Source organism: Rissa tridactyla, chromosome 7 (genome assembly GCF_028500815.1).
Source record: "Rissa tridactyla isolate bRisTri1 chromosome 7, bRisTri1.patW.cur.20221130, whole genome shotgun sequence".
NCBI lineage: Eukaryota > Metazoa > Chordata > Aves > Charadriiformes > Laridae > Rissa > Rissa tridactyla.
In genome coordinates, this window is record NC_071472.1 from 4606985 (window position 1) to 4621024 (window position 14040).

The window sequence follows — 14040 nt, forward strand, 5'->3', positions numbered from 1 at the left end:
AGTACCAACACCTGAAACCCCTTGATTTCTGAGGGGAAAAAAAACCACACCTACCACTCGCATATAACGAATAGCAGCCGTGTTTTTCTCTCTTTTCACCTGCTTCCCTCAGAAAAACCACCTTTGTGTTTTCATTCGTCCAGCAGCCGGGCCCCAGAGGGCGGCCAGACCTCTCTCTGCTGGGAGGGAGCTGCCCTCCCCCACAGAAGCGGCGACCAGCGGCCCCGGGCCCCTCGCCCCGCGGGCAGGGTGGCTCCGTCGGTGGGCGATGGGCCGGCGGCGGGGCCCGTCCCTGGGCAGCGGGCGGAGGAAGGAGGGGGCCCGGCTGGCGGCTGGGAGAGGCTGGCTCTGCTGCGCGCCGAGGGGAGGGAGGGAGGGGCCGGGACGCCGGCGCGTCGGTGCCGACGGTCTCCAGGCGGGAGTGAGGAGGAGGAGGAGGTGAGCTCCCTCTGGGTGGGGTAAGGAGGCAGGAGGGAGGGAGGGAAGGGGTCAGCGCGGAGCGGCGGGGCGGGCGAGGGCCGGCGGTCCGCGGGAGGAGAGAGGGGAGGCGGGGGGAAGCCCGGCCCGCCGAGCCCCGCTCCGCTGGGCGGGGGAAGGAGGCGAGGGCAGCCGCCTGGCCGCCGCCGGACGCGCTGCGCCTGAGGCGGCTGCCCGGCACCTGCGGCGCGGAGGCGCTGTCGGGGACAGCCGGCGCCCTGGCCCCCCCTCTCCTAAGATGGCTCCGCGGCCCCGGCCTCGGCGGGAAGGGGCCGTTCCCCGGGGAGCAGCCGCTGCCGGCGCCGGGTGCCGCCTCCCCGGCGGCCCTAACATGGCTGCCCGCGCCTCGGCCTCCGCGGGGCCGGGGGAGGCGGGCGGGGACGGCCTGCGGCCCCTTCCCCCGGTCTCCTCATGGGCAGCCCCGGCGGACGCGGGGCTGCAGGGCCCGGGGAGGGGAGCGAGGCCTGGCCGAGCCCGGGCCCCCCTCAGCCCGTGTCCCGCCCACCAGGCCTCAGTCAGCCTTCATCCCCCCCGGATCCCTGAGCGTTTAAAACGCCTGTGTGGGAGTTATTTTCTAAAGGCGCTCCTTATTTTTGTTTTAAACACAAACCGTGTGGTGTAGGGACTGCTTTCCATGAGGAGTTACGAAGTGAGCTGCAAAATTTGCACCCAGTTTCATTCCAAGTGTCACTTCAGCACAATTAAAGCGTTATTATGTATAAATAGTTCTGCTGGTAAAACCATCAGGAAAAATTGTAACCTTTGTGGTGGCATAGTGTCATGCTTCATAGAACAAGGAAAACAAAAATGTTAAGAAAAAAAAAAAACAAACCAAAACACTCTAATTTTGCAAAATGTGTAGATTTTCAGATTTTTGTTGTTATTAAGCTAAAAAGGCCACCTGACAGAAGACTTTGTAGCCGAGGAACTGCTTAAATATACTTTGCAAACGAATCCGAACTTTAGGAAAAGTGTGTCTGGGATGAATGAGACTTGGCAGGTCTGCACAAATCTTTTAGCACATGACTGTGTGATGATTGGAGTAGCAGGCTGGAGGGAAGAAACCATTTGAGGTGCAAATGCATGCACTTTTTTTTAAGAAAGCAAGGGAAAGAGTTTGAAGTTTATTTTGTGGTAGGATTTCCTGGTTGCCGAGAAGTGGGTGCGCATTGCCAGGATTCGGAGTTTAGCCCAATAGTCAGGTAAAGATGAGTAGCAGACTTTAGTGTGGCTTATAATGATGGTTTGGCATAATTAAATGGAGCTGTTTTATTGGATTCTATTAACCTGGTTAACCTTAAATCTTAACCATGACAGGGTTTTCATGTAAAGAGCTTCCATACAAAGTACAATATTGAATTTTAATTGGAGCTTTCAAGACCTAATGTAGAGTTTATTCTTCTTGCTTCATCTTTTTTTTTTTTTTCCTAGGCGTAGTAAAATACATTGGAGGAATACTTTCTGACATGTTTATATGCTATGAATCCCGATTGCATAAATCAATTAAGGGCATGATTTTTTTAATACAGTGCTAGGTTTTTTTTTGGATTTGCATGCCTACTTCGCATAAAAAGGTGAGGATTGCTCTCAGTAGTGCAATATCTCTTGACAAACTTTCTCCATGGTTGCCCCATCTAATTCTTAGCTGGCCACTCAATGGCAGTGGGAAAACCCAGGAAGCAAACCCACTGTCCAGCTTGAGGTGTTGGTGCCTCACAAGTGTGGCACAAAATTCATCCCTCCACTGGTAAATGCGTAATTTGAATTCTCTTGTGATGGTATTGTTGCAATTACTGTCAATTATTACACTTGTAGGAGTGTAGTAAGGCCCTGTGAAGGCAAGAACAGCACGTAGTGGATTGGTCTTGTCCTGCAGAGTTTAGCCTGAGTGCGGGACAGAGTTTGGCACAGGAGTCACTAATATGATACCAGCAAACATCTCCCAAATTTCAGTCTTTTGGAATTTGCCATGAGTTAAACAGCTGTTAATTAACTCCTGTGGATATCTCTTGTGTTAGGATCAGTATCAAGTGTGACTGGTACTGTTGCAAAAGCCATGCTTGTAGCTCGCAAAGTGCCTGTGTTACAGCTGAAATGTGTCACTTTTGCTGCTAAGTCACTTAGACTCTAATGTAAAAGTTATACAACTTCCTTAATGTTGTTTTAAAACTAAAATATAGACATATTTTAAAGACCTGTTTGGCTGGAGGCCCATTTTAGAGTGGCCGGTAAAAGTAATAAACTATCCTCAAACATTTCTGCTCAATAAAATTTGAGAATATGAAAACAAAAAAGTTCCTGGTTTAGCTTTTTATAAATGTTTTCTGCACCCTACAACTGCAGCGTTTGATGTTGCCCATAGCTCAAAGAAGAGCCACATGCCTTGAGTATTTTAGGCCTCTGACTGAGTTGACATCATGGACTTCTGTTATTTTCTGTTTTGGTTGGAACAGTGAAGGTTTGTGGTCCCTGACAAGTATCCTGCACTGGTGAAAATTTCTAAAATTTTTAAGTAGACGTTTGTATCATCAAAACAACACTTTACCAGTGTCCTCCTTTTTTACTCAGGGCTCCTGGGATAAACTGGGCAAAAACTGGATGGCAGCTGTAAGCTGTGACATGCCAAGTGCTTCCTAGTGTAGAGCAGGCCAGTAGTTTTAGAAGCACTTGCTCTATTTAAATTCCTTACTGTTTGTGTGTCCGGCTGGAATCTAACTTGTAAAAAAGAAAAAAAATATATACTGCATTGTTTGGCTTCACAAGATCGGAGTATGTTTGTACAATACAGTCCTATATTGTTCAGACTGGGAGAGCCATCGAGATAAGATGTTTCTCCTGCTGGAGTTGATAAGCAAATATTTAATGTAGAATATTCTCTTGTATTAGCTCTTGCAGTTGCAAAGAGGAAGCCTTGTCCAAAGACTTGAGATCTTACCTGGTTAAATAATTCAGTTAAAGAACTTATGCTTCTGTGTAAATTGGATCCTAAACTATGTGCTCAGAAGAAACATATAGAATATACATATTCCTGTGTGAACAGAATTGTATCCTGTTGTAAGGAAGTACCCTGAGAGTATATTTTAAGGTTAGATTTTTAGCGATGTTGGAATAAATAATGGATCTTAATGTTGACTATTTGAGTGTACCGCTGATTGAGACACAAGCCATTATGCAGTGAGAGTAGTAAGAAATGATAGGCAAACTTGAAAAGAATATCTTGTTTGTCTGGGACTAGATGTATAACTTACTAATATTAATTTAACAAAATTTGAAAAAATGGAGAACAAATTCTAAATATATATATATAGGCAAAGTTCTTTGGAACACACGCAGCAGGCATTTTAGAAATATGTTAGCTACCATGTCTTTTTTTTCCATTTGTATGTGAGAAACGTTCTCTACCAAGTTTGTAAAGCAGGAAAATCATCTTAATCTTTGGTGGCAGAATTGTTAACGAGGGGCTCCAGAGAGCCTGCCTTCCCCTGCCCCCAGCCATCAGTAAGCGGTGCAGTTAGCAGTGGGGAAGCGGTGCCTTAGTGCTGTAAGGACACACACCCCAGTGTGAATTTTACTTCTGAATAGATATATATCAAAGTATGTCTTAAATGTACACCTTAGCTAGCCATATTGCTGCACGTCAGATGTGGAAGTAAAAATAAATGTGTGAAGTACCAGACAGAGTACGAAATCTAAATGTGAAAACCATGTCTCCAAACAGTCTATTATCCAAAATCCTGGATTTGCATTTGGACCCCATATATATGCTTATATGAGAACATATATATATGTTTTATTTTTGAGCCACAGTATTTCCTGTAGGCAAGAAATCAAAGATCTTTTCAAGTTATAAATGACAATATTTCAGATTGCTGGTATTTTGGGTATAAGTAGCTCTTTGATGTCTGACTGAGAACTGGAAGAATGTCTAAAATTAACAGTGAAATATGTAAAGTTAAGGATGAAATGCAGAATATGGAAGAAAGCAGGCAAGTCCAGGTACTAAGTGTGGTTTGTTTTTTTCCCTGAATAATTATTTCTTAGGGTTAAGACACAGAAAGGATGCAAACAGTTGAGGCACAAAAATCCCAAAGTGCTGTATAAGCAACTTTGATTTAGATATTTGCATGTGGGTAGGTTTATGTATCATCAAACGTGCAAAATTTGATATATATGTGATTAGTGGAAGTTTTCTTGTTTGCACTTCCAATGTAACTGGGTTTAATATGATCCTCATACCTTAATTTTACTGAATTGTTATAAAAAAATTGTTAAAAACATTAATGTTAGGTTGAAAAGAAAAAGAGGAATTTACTTAGTTTTGCACCTGAAAACATCTTTACGTATGCGGTCTATACAACAGTGTGACCAGCGTGGCTTTACATGCTGTTTTCCAGTTTTGTTGCAAGTTTATTTTTGGGTAGTCAGGTGCCTTGTTTGTGCAACAGGTTGTCTGTGTTAATGATGCTCAGTAGTACAAGTATTGTATTGCTATAAATATTGTGGGAATGTTTTCCTCATAGAGGTACAACAGTGGCCCTTAAAAAGGTTACTTTGGCCTTGCCTCTGGCAACAGAAAACTGGTGGTGATCGTGGTCTTGATGAATAAAATACTATCCGGAGTGCAAGATTTCTTTCATAATCATTATTAGAAGCTGTCATTGAGGAAAAAAACCCCACACCCCTTAAGTTCACGCCTAAGTAGTTAGATGCAGATTTAATATGATGCAGTCTTTTATTCCTTCTCTGGGATGGAAGATTGACTCAATTGATGTTCCATGATGGGCATTACTCACCCTGCCAGAATTCGGTGGTCAAGTGTGTTGGAATGAAGGATGAAGACCTTGCTGTTGCTGTTCGGTATTTTGCTCAATCTGAAAAGACAGAGATGCATCTCTTTCAGAGAACTGAGATTTTTTGGTTCATCGTCCTAAAGCCTAATAATGCATATGCAGTAGAAACAGAACTGTTGTAAAGCCTTTATATAGAAGAACTTCCAGAATATCACAAAGCTTTGTGCATACATGCAAGGGTAAATGTTTGGGAATGCTGAAAACTCAGCATGGAGCAATTAGCTAGAGCAATGATGGGATGTGACTGTAGCGGCAGAATATTTGGGAGAAAGAACAGTGAAGATAGGACTAACTCTTAGAAAAATATCCTCTTCCTGTTCTTTCCAGCCAAATTGGCTGGTGAAAAAAAAACAACCTCAGAGTTCACATTAATGACATTATTTTGGATTATTTGACAATGTAGATCTTGCTTTAGTTTTCATCGTGGTTTATTTACTGAGCGACACCTTCGTAAATAAAATAGAAATAAAGTCCATGTTGCATTGTGAAAATAAGGTATTTTTTTATAACCGTCTTGCCTGCTGCCTGTAATTAAATAAGTGCTTTCTCAGAAGCACCATAATTACCGTAATATAAAAATTAAAATCTTTTAATTGAAGTACACATCCTCATTTCATCTGATGCTCAGTGTCATATTTCATATATATCTTTCTGCTTTGATATTTACTTTACATACAAATATTCCAGAAAACAAAAATTCAACAAGTACTTGAACATACTGTGTCGTTTATACTCTGGCTGGTTTCAAGGTTTACATGGGGAATGTGCTATAGGATGACTTTGCAGAATAAGTAATCTGTCAGTATTCTGTGAAATTCTGTGTTTTGCGATTTCCCAGTTTAAAGTGTTGCTGTTCACCTTGTCTGTCAACTGGAGTGCAGTTTAATCCAGTAAATTTCTGGGTATAGCTTTGTGGTTTGAGATAAATTCAGGTTCTCCAAATAAACAATAGCATCTTCCTGGTGGCTTTAGAGACTAACTTGTTTTAAGACAACTTTAACAAGAAGTATATGCTTTTGTTATCACTAAGTCAGTTTTCTTTTTTGTTGTGATTTAAATGTAAAGGCAGGATTTATGGAAATGACTGTAGAGTGGTGCTGGCCTAATTAGTCATTATTTCTGGCAAGGCATTAAAAAATTGGTTGTTCTTGTGCCTAAAACTAATAGTGTGCTTTGTATTTAATCCGTAGATCTTTTATAAAACAAACGGTTGTGCTAATAAGCAAAAAATACACACATTTAAAGTTCTTAGTATTTGGCATGCTGTTCCAGGGAGTTATTTAGGTTTTTTATTGATGGTTAAATTTACTAACGTAGGTCATCTCTCCCTGGAAAAATGTATATTTATATATATCCTTTAAAAAACAGTATATTTTTTTAAAGGAAAACTTGAAGTAGCTGAGCTGGAACATTGGACTTGAATATGGTTTTTTTACTAGCATCTCTTCAAGGATTAAATACCAAATGCTACAGTGCTTTTTAAAAGTAGTAGTACCTGTAACAAGTTTTTGCAAAGAGTTTTAGGATTATCTGTGTGATGTGTTCACCGTTTGGCTGAGTGATGTCTCTTACAGGGTTCTTTTGTTGGCCTTATTGAGATGAATTGCCAGTAATTGGTATTTCACCCAGAAGTGACCCAGGTGACTTAGGGAATTCCACCACCTTCAGCATCCCTGTGCATGTGGAATGTCTTTCCTAATCAGGCTTGAGAGAGGGGGCAATCAGCACAGTAATGACTGAAAACCTGCCTTTTTTTTTAAAAAAAAAAAAAAAATCAGCATGAGCATGTGACATGAGTATTCCTCCATGCCTTGGCCCTCTTGTCAGACCACAGCTGGTGCAGCTCTTCGACATCCTTAATGACCGCAGGACAGTGCTAAAGCAGAAAGCTACTTTGCATCTTCCTCGTTATGAATCTGTTTCATGATTAAACTTTTAAAAGTCACAACCCCCAACAAGCAACTGCAGTTTCATGGTAGCTGTGACATTATTTTACTATTCATGCTGTGAATTTCATTCTATAGTAAAATGAATATTATATTGGCCTTTTAAGTTGGTTGTCAGTGGAGAATAGGGAAGCTACACTTACAGCATCTGTATGCAATCTTGGCGACAAGTAGGACCCTCTGGAAAGCTGTTACTGTTGGGGCAGAACTAATCATTCCATGTGAAATTATATAAGGAGAATTAGCTCTGACTCTACCTCATTTCCTTTCATACTGCTGAGAAACGTCAAACCTTCCCTCCTTATTTCTCTTAAGTACTTTATTAAATACTCCTTTTTATTAAGGCTTATTTATTGTAGGTGCTAGAAGCAAAAATAACTACCTGTATTTTTAGATACTAATGGGCTGCCCATCCTTGCCCAATTTGGCAGTTTTGATTTCCTTCTCAGGAGTGGATTCCCGGGATCGGTTGCCTTTGCCTTCTTTGTACTTTATTTCCCTGGTGGATCATTCAGAGTACTTCATATTTAAGGTAGCATGCTTGATGTGATAGAAAATTGTCAATCACAGGCTGCCTTGGCTATTTAGAAAAAAGAGATATCAAAAGCCTGCTTGGAGCTCTAAGGAGCAGTCTGGTCACCTGCTGATTTGCCTGGCAGGAGCCTAAACTTGTACAGCCTTTAGGTTTAGAAAAGGAAAACCGATCTCTGGAGGTCCTCCACTTTACGTTAAGGCCCTGTACTGTATGTGTGAGCATATAACGTTCATCGTAAAGCCAGACAGATATGTATAGATGGTTTCTGACATTTTACCAGGTCTTAAAAACAATTAGCGAAGATTTGTGTAACCCCTCTGTAATTAGTCTGTTGTTTAGCTATCCCTAGAGGTTGCATGTTTCTTCAAATACTATTCTAATTTTTTCCCTAACCTGTTAAGCTTCTTGTTTGTTTGTTTGTCTTTTCTGCTGTGGATATTGCAGTAGTGGGACATGAGCATTGTTTTTGTAATTGCTGTTAACCTATTTTGAAGCTTACACCCTCTTTCTTTACTCACCTTTTTTTCTGTACTCGGCAGCCCATTTCCCTTTAACTTTCCCTGATTGCTTAGGCTTTCTTCTGGGCTTTTCTAGGTTTCCTACATCTCTATCTGGACCTGAACATGATAGACAGCCTCAGTCAGTATCAGTGATGAATAAATCTTACCATCTTTTGCATATGATGCTCCTGTTAATACAAATTTAACTTAATTTTTTACTTTTTGCATTCAATTCATTATTAAACCCCCTGCTTCAGTTCTGCTGTTAATCACTTAGTCCAGTTACGGACTGGCTGGGTTGTGCTCTGACCCCTTTATTGTCTTTGGGGCTATTTGCCCCAAAGACTTGGGTATGTTCGTGTCCATCTTGGGAGCCTGGAACTGGACAAATTAAGTCATACATCTTGTAGCTGTAGGGGTTTAGGGAGAGAATCTTCAGTGAGATAAAAGAAAAAAGCTCGGAGAATGTTTACATGGATCTGCACACCTGGTTTGGTGGTAGGTGCAGATCCTCAGAGATGTGTAATCACCTGTAGTTAATTGGATAAATATACATGTGCATGCTTCTGTGTCTGAGCAACTTGAGATGCTTCCATACACGAATGGTCAATCTTCATGGCTGCTAGATCAACACTTTAAAAAAATATCTTTGATCAAACAGGTCTCGTTATTTGAAGTAAGTGTTATTTTGTGAATCAGGTAGACAAGGGAGGAGTAGAAGAAAGGGTATCTCTACTTCAAAACCTTTTCTTTCATGCTGTGGGCTTGGAACGTGATCTGCAGGTGTTTTTCTTTTGTGTCAGTGTTTTAGTGTACCTGATGTGATCAGAAACACTTTATCTTATCCTCTACACTGATGTTTCTAAAACTGAAGTAACTCAGAGATGCTGCTAGAGTCAGATAATAGCAAGGACCGTGGCTTACAGTTAAGGCAGATGTGGTTGCAACATCTGTGCCTGGGAAAGCTGCAGTCCGATCTGCCTTCTGTCTTCAGGATTTCTGGGATTCCAGAAGCAGAAGTGGTGCAGATAAGACATGTTCTTTGAGGTTTTAAAATGCTTCTGCTTAGATTGTAAAGCTCCTCCTTATTAGGCCCACGGGAAGCACATCTCCTATAGTGCAGCCAAATTGGTATCATTATTAAATACTACTTCTCAGACTCTCCAGTGGTAACTCTTCTCTGTGGTGGTATTATTTGGGAAGAAGAGCTTCTATGGTTGCCTCTGTATATTGACTAGCTGAGTATGTGGCCTTAACACATAACTGTGGATGGTACTTTCTGACTTGGAAGCTGTGATGGGATCCAAAGAACAGTTAATAGAGGATTTTTCACCTTTTTCCTTAAATTGAACTCTCCAGTGCTAAAACTTGGGACTTCTAGCTTGGAGTCTTCATTAGAATGTGATCTAGAGTAATAGGAAGAAAAACCCCAAAGCCTTGCCATCGGACAAATTAAAATAAATTTTCTTTAATGATTCTTGTCTTTAACTGTGTGCTTGCAGAGTGGGTCTTTGCCGTTGGTTTACTCTCAGTGCAACAACTGTGTTGGTTTCTGGGTGGCATAAAATCCTGCGTATTCCTGTCTGAGTTACTAAGAAAACTGCCCTTTTCCATCATCTCTGAGCAGCAGTCATACGTCTGCTTTCTGATCTCAGGACTCCCCTGCTCACGTTGGGGCTCCCTGCTTGCTGTGCTTCGCCTTTGCTGTTGCCTCCTGCTCTTGAAGGCTGTGCCAGGTGAGATGTGCTTGCTTTTCTTTCCCCTTCCAGGAGAGCTTGTCTGGCCCCTTGTGCAGCCAGTGGGAAGAGGTGAGCCGGTGGCCTTCCTCTGCTCCAGCTAGAACCTTTTTGAAAGGACTTCGCTTAACACAGTGCACAGCAGACGAAACAGGTATGCTTTGTGGGAGTTCAGCAGAAAACGTGTACTTCAGAAATAAAGATATACTGCTCTGAGTTCACAAATAGGTTCTGCAGAAGAAACAGCCTGTAAGTAAGAGATTAAGAGAGGAACACGGAGACAACTTCCAAATGAGAAAAGCAGGTGGTTTGCATTATTTCCTCCATGCTTTTATGTTGGTGTCGTCATAACAATACAGGACAAATGAATATGCTTTTCTCTCAGTGATGTTTAAAATTTGATTACCTGAATATTTATGTTGTTTGGTACTCAGACATAGTTGAAGAGTTTTATTTTTCACCGGATTGTATATAGAGTAATTTTGGAAGTTGAACAGTGTATTTCATTGCAGACTATCCTAAAATAAGTTCTTAATCGTTTGGATGTATTAATATTACATTTACAAATGTAAACTTCGAAAATGTAGTTATTAAATTCTGTTCAAGATGTGAACTCTGTTCTGTTCTCTAGCATTAATTACGGAAGTTTGAAATTCTCAGTTTCATTTAAAAGTAGGGCTTTTTATTTGTATGTGGCTGTTTGAAATAAATTACCAGCACAAGAAAACGTTCTACTAATAAACGAGGGATGCCTGGAGTTGGCTCTACTAACTGAGACAATTTAATTCATCCATCATCAGGGATGATGTTTCTTAGCAACACAAAGTATTTTCACCCGGGGCACTTTCACAAACTTTCACATTTTTCTTCAAATACAGCCTTGGTAGTATTTTATATGACCTGAAGTTCGTCCATCTGTCCCGAAGCTTCCAATACTTTTCCATTCCCTCCAATGATCTGATATAAGGTCTTTTTCAGCTTAATAATACACAAGTTGACTAGAGAATCATTTCGCATGTCAGATTTTCCAAAGGGTTCTGGGAAATTATTTGTTGCTCTGTATAGCAAAGCTAAAAGTTATTGAAAATGTGTTACAGTTTCATAATAAAACAGATACGAAAAATATTGGCTTGGGAGCTAACTAAATGCTTTCTGATAGCCATAGCCTCAAGGGGGATACTTGGATCATTTGTAATAAAGGGATATCTTTGATATCTTTTGGTGAATTGACTAGTATTCTGTTTAGATCATAATTTATGAAAAAACTGGCTTGATACACAATGTTACATTATCAAATTGTTTGCGTGTAAGAATTGTCTTAATGTGTGGCCAGGATTTTCAGTGTTTATTCTTTTAATGTGGTCTATGAAATCAGAAGAAGCTGTTGATACATTAAGACTCTACCTTTATTTCTTGCTTTCTGTTTTTTTTTTTAACACATGTGAAGCTGATTTAATCAGCGTAGTTACAGCCCAGTGTTGCTGGGGAGATTTGGGTTAAGAAACCCCTTCAGGTATATAACAAGTGTTATTAAGTAGTGAGAGCAAATGTCTTCCCAGTGCAGTGTATTATTTTGCTTTGAGGAAATAATAATATATTTTTCGAATTTTTGGTGAACTGCTCTGAAAACTTATGTAATTCTATGTGAATAGTGACTAAGCCTCTGCTTGTATCTTGCTTTGAGAGGAAAAGTTTTAGGGGTTATAGGATGAAAGGTTCTTATCAGCAGTGCGTGGTGATAAGTGTTTGAAAAATGTTGTGATGAGTTGACTACTACTCAGCTAATTTCATAAAGAAGGTGTACAGATCCATTTTAAATAGTGGGAAAACAAATTACAGAAATATTGGTTTGATTCTTCCATGTAGTTAAAAAAAAAATCTGGTGTTGCAGCTCATGTCATCTTAGGTTTATTTCACTGAGTTTTCATGTATCCACATAAAGTCTTTGTACACATGGATATATGCAAAAAATGAATTGGAAGAATTTGTGGGATGCTGTTATATAAAGATTTTATTGGTGGTGTTGGAGACTGTATGTGGTTTTAATCCATGAGGGAGCATTTAGGGAGTCCTGAGAGTTGCCAGCAAAGTCCATGCTTGCTTTGCCATTTGACTGGATGCATTTCTGTAAGGATGAAATCTTAGAAGTGAACTCGCAAGTAATTCCTGTGTGACTTCAAGCTATACGGCCCTGGGCTTCTGATTCTGGGACATTTAATTGTATGTCCAAGCTTGGACGTTGTGTTTAACATCATCTTTGTTGCAGTGTAGGCGTTTCATACCCTGGTATTAGTGTCCAGCATCTTGCAAGATCTCCAGGGGTTTCCTAGAGTCCTCTGGAGAATCACCTAAGTTTGAAGCTCCTTCTGTTATCCCAGAGCAAACAGTATCTGAAGAAAAGAAAATCTTAGCAAAGGGCTTTGCTAGCAACAGGGGTTTTAGCCTTTAAAGTATCAGTCCTTGAAAACAGCAGCAGTCACGTATGTCTGATGTTGGTTTACCTGTAAGTTTGAGCCACGGCAGCTTGCAGAAAGGTCATGGCTCAGTCTGCTCCCCCTCTTGCAACACTTTGTTGCATGTGGTGACAAACTACGTTTTTGCCTCTGCCTTTGCATTCTGGGATCATCTGGGAAGCTCCTCTCCTTGCCCCGCCTCAGGTGTTGTATAGAAAATTCATTGCTTGTAGGAGTAGGCAGCGTTTGCAGTCGTGATGGCTCCCCTAAGTAGCTGCACGGTCAGATGTTATTCCTGTTTCTAACTTGTTCAAAACGCTGTATCGTAAGGCCATTTAGCACACGTTGGCAATATCCAGTCTCAGGTATAAGAACAGTTTAATTTTGAGGAAGGCTTCTTTAGGGTAGAGAAATGAAGAATTCCATAGGATTCACCAGCAAAGTCTAGCTCTCTGCTGTGAAGCACTGGAAGCGGTGCAGGTGGAGATGCATCAGTCAAAGATAGAGGAGGGAGGGCTTCTAGTAATATCCCCTTACTTGGACACTTTTTTCATATAGCAGAGTGGTTCCTTTGTATAGGCAAATAATAAGAAAACATCACCCGAGTACTGTGCTGAAGACAAAATTCATTATGAAATGTTACTTTTAAACTACAGCTTCTCCAGCCTGACTGAAGCAGCCGCTGGGGTCCTTCTCTTATCCCTGCTCCTTGTTTTTCAGCCAGGGCTTCGGTCCATATTCTGTGCAATTTCCTGTGGTTAACATAAAGATAAGAAGAATTGATGAAAACTATCTTTTTGAAGGTAGTAAAAAGTCTGGAGTAAGTCTAATAAATAGACAGGAATAATGTGTAATGAGGAACACGCAGTAGTGTCAGAACTGTTGTAAATTTTCAAAAACTACTTTTCATTTTCATCCATCCATGATACAGACGAAGAACACTCACTTTATGGCCTGCAGCACAATACAAGTTGTACTTTGTTAGCTTTTGGTTAAAGCGATGAACATATTATTTAGATTTTAGGAAAGACAATTTGAAAATGTACTATATTTAGGATTTAGTCTTGAAGTTATAAGACCAACTAGTGTGTTTTGCTGTTGTTGCAATCTTTTAATGTTCATGTGCAAGGAATGATGTGATCAGAGTTGTCACTGGGAACATTTAGTTTTTCATGCAAAGTATTTCTGGGCAGCTCTTATTTGGAAGAACATGGGATGGAATATATAAAAAAAACTCATCTAAGAAATTACCATTTATGTTAAAAGGTCACAAATTATAATTCTTTGGATGCAATTTCTGCATTTCGCCTCTGCAAAAACGGAGAAGGTGAGTGCAAACTGGTAAGGCATTTCTCAAGGTGGTAGTTTGGCTTTGGTGTTCTCATCATTTAATGTAGCTGTGTCCTTTTGGGGACTCGGGAACCAAATGATTTTATTCTAGTTAGGACTTGGACACATTTATGAATAAGTCAAATGTCTTCCTGTACACATAATCTTTCTGTTACGTGTTGTGTTTGCGTGTCACTCATGCTGTGGGAGAGTT

At 40.7% G+C, this 14040-nt stretch overlaps 1 protein-coding gene across 19 annotated transcripts in view; it reads left to right on the forward strand.

The window, feature by feature from the left end:
- Positions 1 to 355: 355 nt before the first annotated feature.
- Positions 356 to 14040, forward strand: part of GTDC1 (glycosyltransferase like domain containing 1) — a 322827-nt gene continuing 309142 nt past the window's right edge. For 15 of the 19 annotated variants that reach the window (XM_054208204.1, XM_054208201.1, XM_054208211.1 and 12 more), the window contains exons 1-2: positions 382 to 438; positions 10078 to 10198. The gene's annotated coding sequence lies outside the window, so the exon portion shown is untranslated. Of the gene's footprint in view, positions 439 to 4842; positions 10045 to 10077; positions 10199 to 14040 lie in introns of those variants that run through there. The other 4 variants (XM_054208197.1, XM_054208195.1, XM_054208199.1 and 1 more) reach the window with 3 other exon arrangements.